This window comes from Canis aureus, chromosome 22 (assembly GCF_053574225.1).
Source record: "Canis aureus isolate CA01 chromosome 22, VMU_Caureus_v.1.0, whole genome shotgun sequence".
NCBI lineage: Eukaryota > Metazoa > Chordata > Mammalia > Carnivora > Canidae > Canis > Canis aureus.
In genome coordinates, this window is record NC_135632.1 from 25,867,335 (window position 1) to 25,875,598 (window position 8,264).

The following is an 8,264-nucleotide window of genomic DNA, read 5'->3' on the forward strand; positions in this document are numbered from 1 at the left end:
GGGGAGCAGAGTCCAGAAACTCTATTCTTAAATTTAGATCAGAGGAGTTGACCCTAAGCAACCCTTAGCCTCAAACAACTAAGTGTGTAGTTCCTCAAATTTGTGCTAGAAGCTGCTGGGACTCTCTCATCTGCCCACATATACAGCTACAACCATCTCTAGAAGAATAACACCACCCTCTTTGCAAATCCTGACCTGAGGTCCTCTTGTGCACAATGTCCTGGAATGCACAGATTCTGGACAGCATGGGTCATAGACTTAAAGGAAAATAGGGGTCCATGCTGGCAGCGGACAATCCAGCATACCCACCCTTAAAGTAGCTCCCGCAAGGGGAATGGGACACTGAGATTGGCTGAGGCCAATCCTCTTTCCCTTTGATCCTGGGGCTAGGGTAATGTCACTCTCAACCTGTCACGTGGGGGAGGATTGAAACCCAGCTGCCTCCCTTGCAAACCAATACTTGACTAGCAAGGAAAGTAAGGGAAAACTGTTGGTTAGACAACCAGCAGAGTCTGCTCCATGCTGTGTCCCAACATAATCATAATTTACTTTGCAAATATTACCAAAGTAGCTCACTGCAAATTTTAAAGAAATATGCTATATAACATTCACCATACATACCTATTATTACCCACAGGTACAATCTCCTGCAAACAGTTCAAATTCTAGGCTAAATTGTAAAATTATAGTCAGCTGATTGATAATGTATAGTGTTACTGCATTCAGTAAAAAGTTAAAGCTCCTTTTAGAAAATTCCTCCATTAGCTCTTCTCCTTCAGATAACAGGCCAGATTTATTTGTCCACTGCTTCTTTATATTCCTCATGAGCACCCTGAGCATATCCTAGATTTAGTGAACTTATTTGCACAATTCAAATATACAAGATCGGCCATCCCCCCCTTCCTGCTGCCCTTCTTCCTAATTCCCATTTGGCTGTCACTTTACAACCCAGTTAACGCCATTCCAGTTCCTCAGAGACTGTGGGACCAATTTCCCCCTGGGAAGAGGGAAGCTGATGGGTGTGAATCCATTTGGGGGCCGAGAAAGGAATGCAAATGTCAAGGATGCTAATTTCTGATCTTCTCACCAGGGTTGCTTACAGTAAATCCTTTTTAAAAGAAAGCCCTGAAGATAAGCCTTTGTGAGGTGAGGGGGGGGGGTGTATCAGGAAAGTTATGTATGTGCAGGTGCCAGGGAGTGGCTTCTGTTCTAGAAGGGCCCCACAGCTCAGCGTTTCCTCCCACATGCCTCCTCGAATATGCAAGCTGCATATGTATTTATAACTCTGCAGTAAAAAAGTGAACTTTATTAGCAGAGATAACTGTCATAATTCAAGCAACTGCACTCTGCAGGGCAACAAGAGACTATAGGCACCAGTATTATATATGTTCAGTCAAATCAGGTGCAAATGCAGGGGAATTATGAGTCAGTAACTGGGCATAAACCAGGAAGGAGGGAGGGCTAGAATTGACTGTCCCTGTAGGAGATTCTGGGAGTCCAGAGAACATGTCCAAAAGCTTCTTCTAGGGAGCTGTTATATCCCAGGGGTTAGTGACTTTATCCTGCATTTTTGCATCTACCCATTCTACTAGCAGCTTCCAAAAAATATTTTTTGACTGAATGAGTGAATTAAATTTTGACTCTGGCAGTGTACACTAACTCCTGAATCGTTCTATGTGTGTGTACATCTTCTCCCCTTCTTAGTCAAACATTTATTCGAAACAAGTGGAGCCACAGTTGTGCAACTGAAGAGGTGCATCCATAATCACTACGAACCAAGGGAGGCTCTAAGCCAGTGGTTCTCAGCCTTGGTTGCACATTAGAATCACTTGGGAGATGTTTGAAAAGCCCAATGCTCAGGCCTAACCTCAGACCAGATAAAATCAGAAGCTCTGGAGCTGAGGCCTAGGCATCAGAATTACAAGATTGAGAACCACTGCTCTAAGGTAGCATTGGAAACAGCTCTGGCTCAGCAGCCAGGAGACCCAGAAGCTATCCCCCAGCCAATGCCACTTGCACTGAGGCCCAACGTGCAGATAGAAAAGAAATAATATTCTGATGCAACTTAGGAATTTGTTTTTGTACTCATGTGGAATTTGAGGAGGGGAGGGTGTGTCACATGTCTTTGGAATACATAACACTTCAAACAAAATGATGCCACGCTGTGAAGTGAGATGAGAAGCTATTGGATGGCCCCACCCCACCCCGGTTAGTGACCCTTCTCCAGCCTTTGCCTAAGCTCTGAGGCTCTCTGTATGCTGCTCAGGGAGCCCAGAGTCTTCTCTGGTGACCTCATCCGGTTCTTGGGAAAGGTTAAGGAGAGGCAGGTAGCTGTTTGGGTTCGTAGACTCGCTGGGGGAGGGGTGGCTGAGCTGGCAATGGCAGTAGAGGAGCTGTGACTCAGGGGAAATTCTAAGTTGCTACAAGCTGCAGAAGTGTGTGTCAGTGGGAGGTGAGAAAGGCAAACAGAGGGCTGAAAACGGTGCCAGGAACCTGCCTAGTGGATAATCAAAACTTGACTATAAATAACTAATGAAACGAAGAAAGCGTTAGTGAAGTTATTTTGTAAAGCAGCATATAGGCAAAATGAGTGCTTCCCTTGAGCAAATCCTCAAGCTGTTTCAGAAGACCAAGTGAAAAATGCAGAGCACCTGTCTGGTGGTGGTGCCTCTACATAAACAACTTTTTCAGATAACTGAATGCTACCCTTACAGATGCCAAAAAAGCCAACATTTTAATTGTGTAAGGGAAATCTTTCTAAAATGGTTCATATTCTCTCCAGAGATGGTGAACAGAGTGCACAGCCATGTCGGCTTTTGGTGGTCCAGGAAGCAGAGCCCAGATTTCCTTCTAAAGATTTATTTATTAATTTATTTGAGAGAAATGGAACAGGGGGAGGGGCACAGGAAAGGACAGAGAGAATCCTCAAGCAGACTGCCCGCTGAGCACAGAGTCTGATGCAGGGCTCGATCCCAGGACCCTGAGATCATGACCTGAGCCCGACACTTAACCGACTGAGCCATCAAGGCGCCCCTCAGATTTTCTTCTGAACCACCCTTCTCACACACCCTCAGTCTGGGCACCAGGAGTAGAGCATGAGACCTAGGCTTAAGGCCATCAGAGTGTTTTGTTTCTCCTGGCTACAGGTCAGGGGCTCTAGTGCATGGGCTTTGTGACAACTATTCCCTTTGCTTTGAGCCCTTTCTGGCTCCCATGCTCTCAGATATGTTTTGAATAGATACAATTACTGCAAGTCTGGCCCCTCTATAAGTAGAGAATATGGAAATGAATTTATTATTATTTCTCTTAGTATTCTTAGAATTCACTTTGGTTTTTGAACATTTTCAAAAAGATTTATAAAACTGTTGCTATTCCATGACCTGAAAATACACTGTGGAAAAAGATCCCAGGAAAGTAATCTAAAATAATCCACACCTAGTTTCAGTCTCATGTCTTGAAATATTTTGTGCACAATTCTATCCTGCCTTGGTACCATACACATGGCCATACTGACACATTCAGGGTGGCACAATTAAGGTAAAATAAAACATCATACCATTTATCCTGCAATCAGCTTTCATGAGATTCACATCATTATAGACCTGTAAGAGAAAAACTGTGTATTGTTGAAGATTTTATACGAAACCCTGTGTATGTGATTCAGTTGTGAAACTTCCCTAGGCCTAATGGTTTAGAACCGTGGGTGAAATTAAGCTAACTAATGGATCGAGTTCCTGTACTTGGTTCATTGCTGAGCTAGTGAAGGGATGTGGGATGCTGTCAGAAGCTACCCCATCAAGATGCGACAAGGAGAGAGGAAACAGCCAAATCACTTCCAGCTGTAGAGCCGTTAAGTGTGGGGAAGACAGCCCTGTAAGCTTCACTTCAGGCTTCTTATTGAGGGCCTCCTTATTGTTACCCAAGATGACAACTGAGGTTCACACTTTGTGTTATTAAGAAAAGTCTACAATTATGGCCACATGGCTTTTTTACAAGGCAGAGAAGTGTGCAGTATGTCTCAGAACGCTTTACATCAAAGAATGGTTAAGTATAGACATTTAAAATGGCAAACTTGAATTATCTGGGAAAATCTTTATGCAGATTCCTCAATTCCAATGAAAAGAGAATGGAAAAAAAATGTTTAAGATTTATTTATTTATGATAGACACAGAGAGAGAGAGAGAGAAAGAGAAAGGCAGAGACACAGGAGGAGGGAGAAGCAGGCTCCATGCCAGGAACCCAACGCGGGTTTCAATCCCGGGACTCCAGGATCGCACCCTGGGCCAAAGGCAGGCGCTAAACCGCTGAGCCACCCAGGGATCCCCGAGAATGGAAAATTTTAAAAGATAGAAGAAAGCAAGCTTTCAGTTCCCAGTTATGTTATGAACTAGCTATGTGGTCTGGGAGCTCAGATTCCTTATTTTTAAACTACACTGCCTTGTAGGATAGCCACTTGGTATATATATATATATATATATATGTATATATACATATATACATATATATATATTTAAATAAAAAAATAAATAAGATTAAAAATTTAGTCCCTCAGATGCATTTCAAGTACTTGACAGCACACATGTGGTGAGTGGCTATCACATCTGAGAGTGCAGATATAGAACATGTCCATTATCAACAGAAGTTCTATTGGTCTACTCTGATCTAGACCCTAAGGAGAAAGTATGTTTCATCTCTTATGCCACTGCCTGTTGATTGATAATAGCAATGGAACACATATCTGAGTTTCTGCTCGGGCTGTGAGCCATTCCTGTGCTCTCTGAGAACTGCTCCCCCTTCCTCAGGAGTGGACACTAGGTCCGTAGCCATTTTGAGTGCTGTCACTTCCTTTTAGATTAGGGCTGATCGGACCCTGACACAAGCACAGTCAGTCAGAATTTCTTCCTTAGGAATTTGATGCCAAGATTCAGATACCCTCACTGTAGGAGGCTGTAATTGGAATAAGTAAACATGGGTGCTCTGAGTGGCCACGTGACCTCAAGCAGATTAGAGATACAAAGAAAGCCTGACAGCAGAGAGCAAAACTGAAACAAACAGGCAGAAACACACCAAGATAAGGGACAGAGTCTTGCTGGCTTTCTGGTTCCTGAGGCCTAGCTGATTCTTGTGCCTCCTTTAGGGCACCCTTGTATGCTTCTATGAATTTCCTTATTTGCTCAAGGTGGCTCAAACTGGTTTCTATTACTTGTAACTAAAGAGCCTTATCTAAAACAGTAGTAGTTTCTAGAGAACCGAGAACTCTGAAGCTCTATTCAGACTCAGCAGAAGAATGTAGTGATGGATTGATGATGTCTGCTACGGGCACCAGCTGGGAAAGTTGAGGCATCCATGCTAAATGTTTGCCATTCCTGATTTGTCCGTCTCTGAAATGATCTTCAGTTCTCAAGTTCCTTTGTTTCTCTGGTGATTCTTATGCTTTGTGTGTGTGTGTGTTTATGATAATGCTTGATGAACAACATGTTTTTGTTTTATTCCCTAACATTTACTATTTTTTTCCCTAACATTTACTATTAACTGTTTTCATTGGTGAAATAAAGTATAATGACATTTTAAGACCTTAGAGAGAGAATAGGTTGGAGCTATTAAGCATCAAGGTCTTCAAGTTTTATATAAAATGTGAGCTCTAAATTCAACAAGCTTTCAACAGAATGTGACTTTTAGCAATGCTGGCCAAATTCCCTAAAACTGATATCCTATAGACGTTCTTTGAAAATTACAAGGCTAAACTAAAAATCTAAATGATATAAAATCTATCAATATAGTCAAGTACAGTTCATCTAAAATAGTTTCTTCTTACCTGAAGAAATTTACCAAGATTTGCTTGCTTAATAATTATAATGTATTTTGTTTGATCCAGTGAGCTGTAGCTTTTTCCTATATGACAGTTTTGATAAAATATATGAAAATATAGGATATTAACTGAAAACAGACTATTAGGTGTGGGACCACAGGCAACAGCTGTAAGGTTGCAGAGACAGGGCTATGTAACTAGCCAGGGGAGGACCAAGACTGAACCAGTGGTTTGGAGATACTGGCTGAAAATGTGTTGTCAAAATGCACACAGGTATAAGAAGTCAGAAAGCAAGGAAATAGATCAACATCTTTTAGGCTCTGCACAGAAAAGACCTTGCTTGCTGGCTTAAGACCAGGTTGGTATGAATGGAAGAATTAGAAATGTAGCAATTCTTTCTCCTACACAGCAAGGCTTTTACCTTGAGGCCTCCAATTAAACATCCTCCTTCCATAATCATTGTGGTGGACAGATCCTAGTATGGTTCCATTTTTATGCCCTGTTTAATCTCCTCCCTTTAAGTGTGGGTGGGACCAGGAACTCACCCTAGAATATGGCAAGTGTGTCACTCTTGTGATTGTTATATGTCACTGTCATGATTGTGTTATGTACGTATATAGCTCTGTCTTGCTGGCATGCACTTGAGTGATTCCAATATATCTCGAAGGAGTAAGATGTCATGTCATAAGAGGCACTATGAAGGAGGCCACATGGCATGAAACTTTTGAGTGGCCCATATTTGCTGACAGTCAGAAAACAGGCCCTAGTTCTATAACTACAAAGAGATCAATTCTGCCTATTGCTTGAAGGAGCTTGGAAGCAGATCTTTCCCTAGTCAAGCCTCTGATGGGACCACAGCCTCTGCCAACACCTGGATAGCAGCCTTCTGAGACTCTGAGCTTAGTTGTGCCTGGAATTCTGACCTACAGAAATGAAAAAAATGTATATTATTTTAAGCTTCTAAGTTTTTGGTAATTTGTTATGCAGTGATAAAAAAAACAAATACACTTATTTTGGCCATGGTCTATCACAGTAGTTTTCAAGGCTTTCTTTTAGCTGTAGAGACCTATGATTAAGCAAAAGCACACATGGAAACCCAATATGTAAAACAAATAAAAGTAGAATTGCTTCATTTTTAGCCAGGTAGAGTGCATGGAGCCCTTACCAGCTGGGCTCTCCTGGATTGATGGTGACCCAAGAGGAAACTCTGTAGAAAACAGTCTGAAAACCAGAAGGTGAATTGAAGAGAGAGCATAAGGTTGCTACTCCAGCTACTCTTCAGGCGGTCAGGAAGAGATGTATGCAGGTGACCTTTTGTGATGGAGTACAGTGGACACTGTTGATGTACTACCCAGAATCCTCACATCTCTTTACTGTTTATGGTCACTCCTCCCCTGGCTTCTCTGTGACTTGCCTTCAATAGTCTACACTTGTAACTCTTTTTCCTAGAACACTCTTTGGGCTACTAGAGTTGCTTTGCCTAGTAACACAAGCAGGAGGTATCCAGGGGTTTAGGTTCCCTGCTGAGGAGGCCTTTGACAAAGGACTGATTGGTCGGGGGCTATGAAAACCAGCCTTCCCTCACTTTGAGTTGGGACAACCTCTGAAGTATAACTTATATTCCAGAATTTGCTGTCTCATTCAGGCTGAAGCTACTCTCTGCAGGACTGCTAAAATCACACATGCTGGGCTTTCCCTGCTTCCCTATCCTGTCCTCCACTTCCTACCAGCTTCTCCTGGGAGCACTCTCTTAATAATTGCTTTGCACATTAATCCTCGTTTCAATGTCTGTTCCTGGGGAACCCCACTTGAGACATGGGAGTTTCCTGAGAGGCTATATGAGCAACTGAGATATCTTAACATCTGTGAGGCTCAGCATTTACAAGTCCCATGTTGGTCACATTCCAGTGTGGGTTCTAGTACCTTGTCTGGTCCTCACATTAATTCTTAATACAGGTGTAATTAGTACATATTCTAATTATGTACGTAATTTAAAATTTTTAGTAGCTATATTTTGAAAATTAAGTTTAATAACATTTTATTTAACAAAGTAATTAATTTAACATGTAACCAGTATTAAAAAGATTAATGAGATCTTTTATGTTATCTTTTGATAATAGCTCTTTGGAATCCAGTGTACATAAAGCACCTCTCAACTTGGATGCTAAATTTTCATTGGAATTCTAGATTTCATAAAATTTGCAACTTGAAAAAATGTAGATTTACACACCCATGTTGTTACAAACATGTTTAATAGCTTTTTAAATGACTGAAGTATCAATTTTTAATTTTTTATTTATTTTTTTAAATTTTATTTATTTATTCATGAGATTCACAGAGAGAGGCAGAGACACAGACAGAAGAAGCAGCAGGCTCCATGCAAGGAGCCCGACTTGGGTCTCGATCCTGGGTCCCCAGGATCAGGCCCTGGGCTGAAAGCAGCCCTAAACTGCTG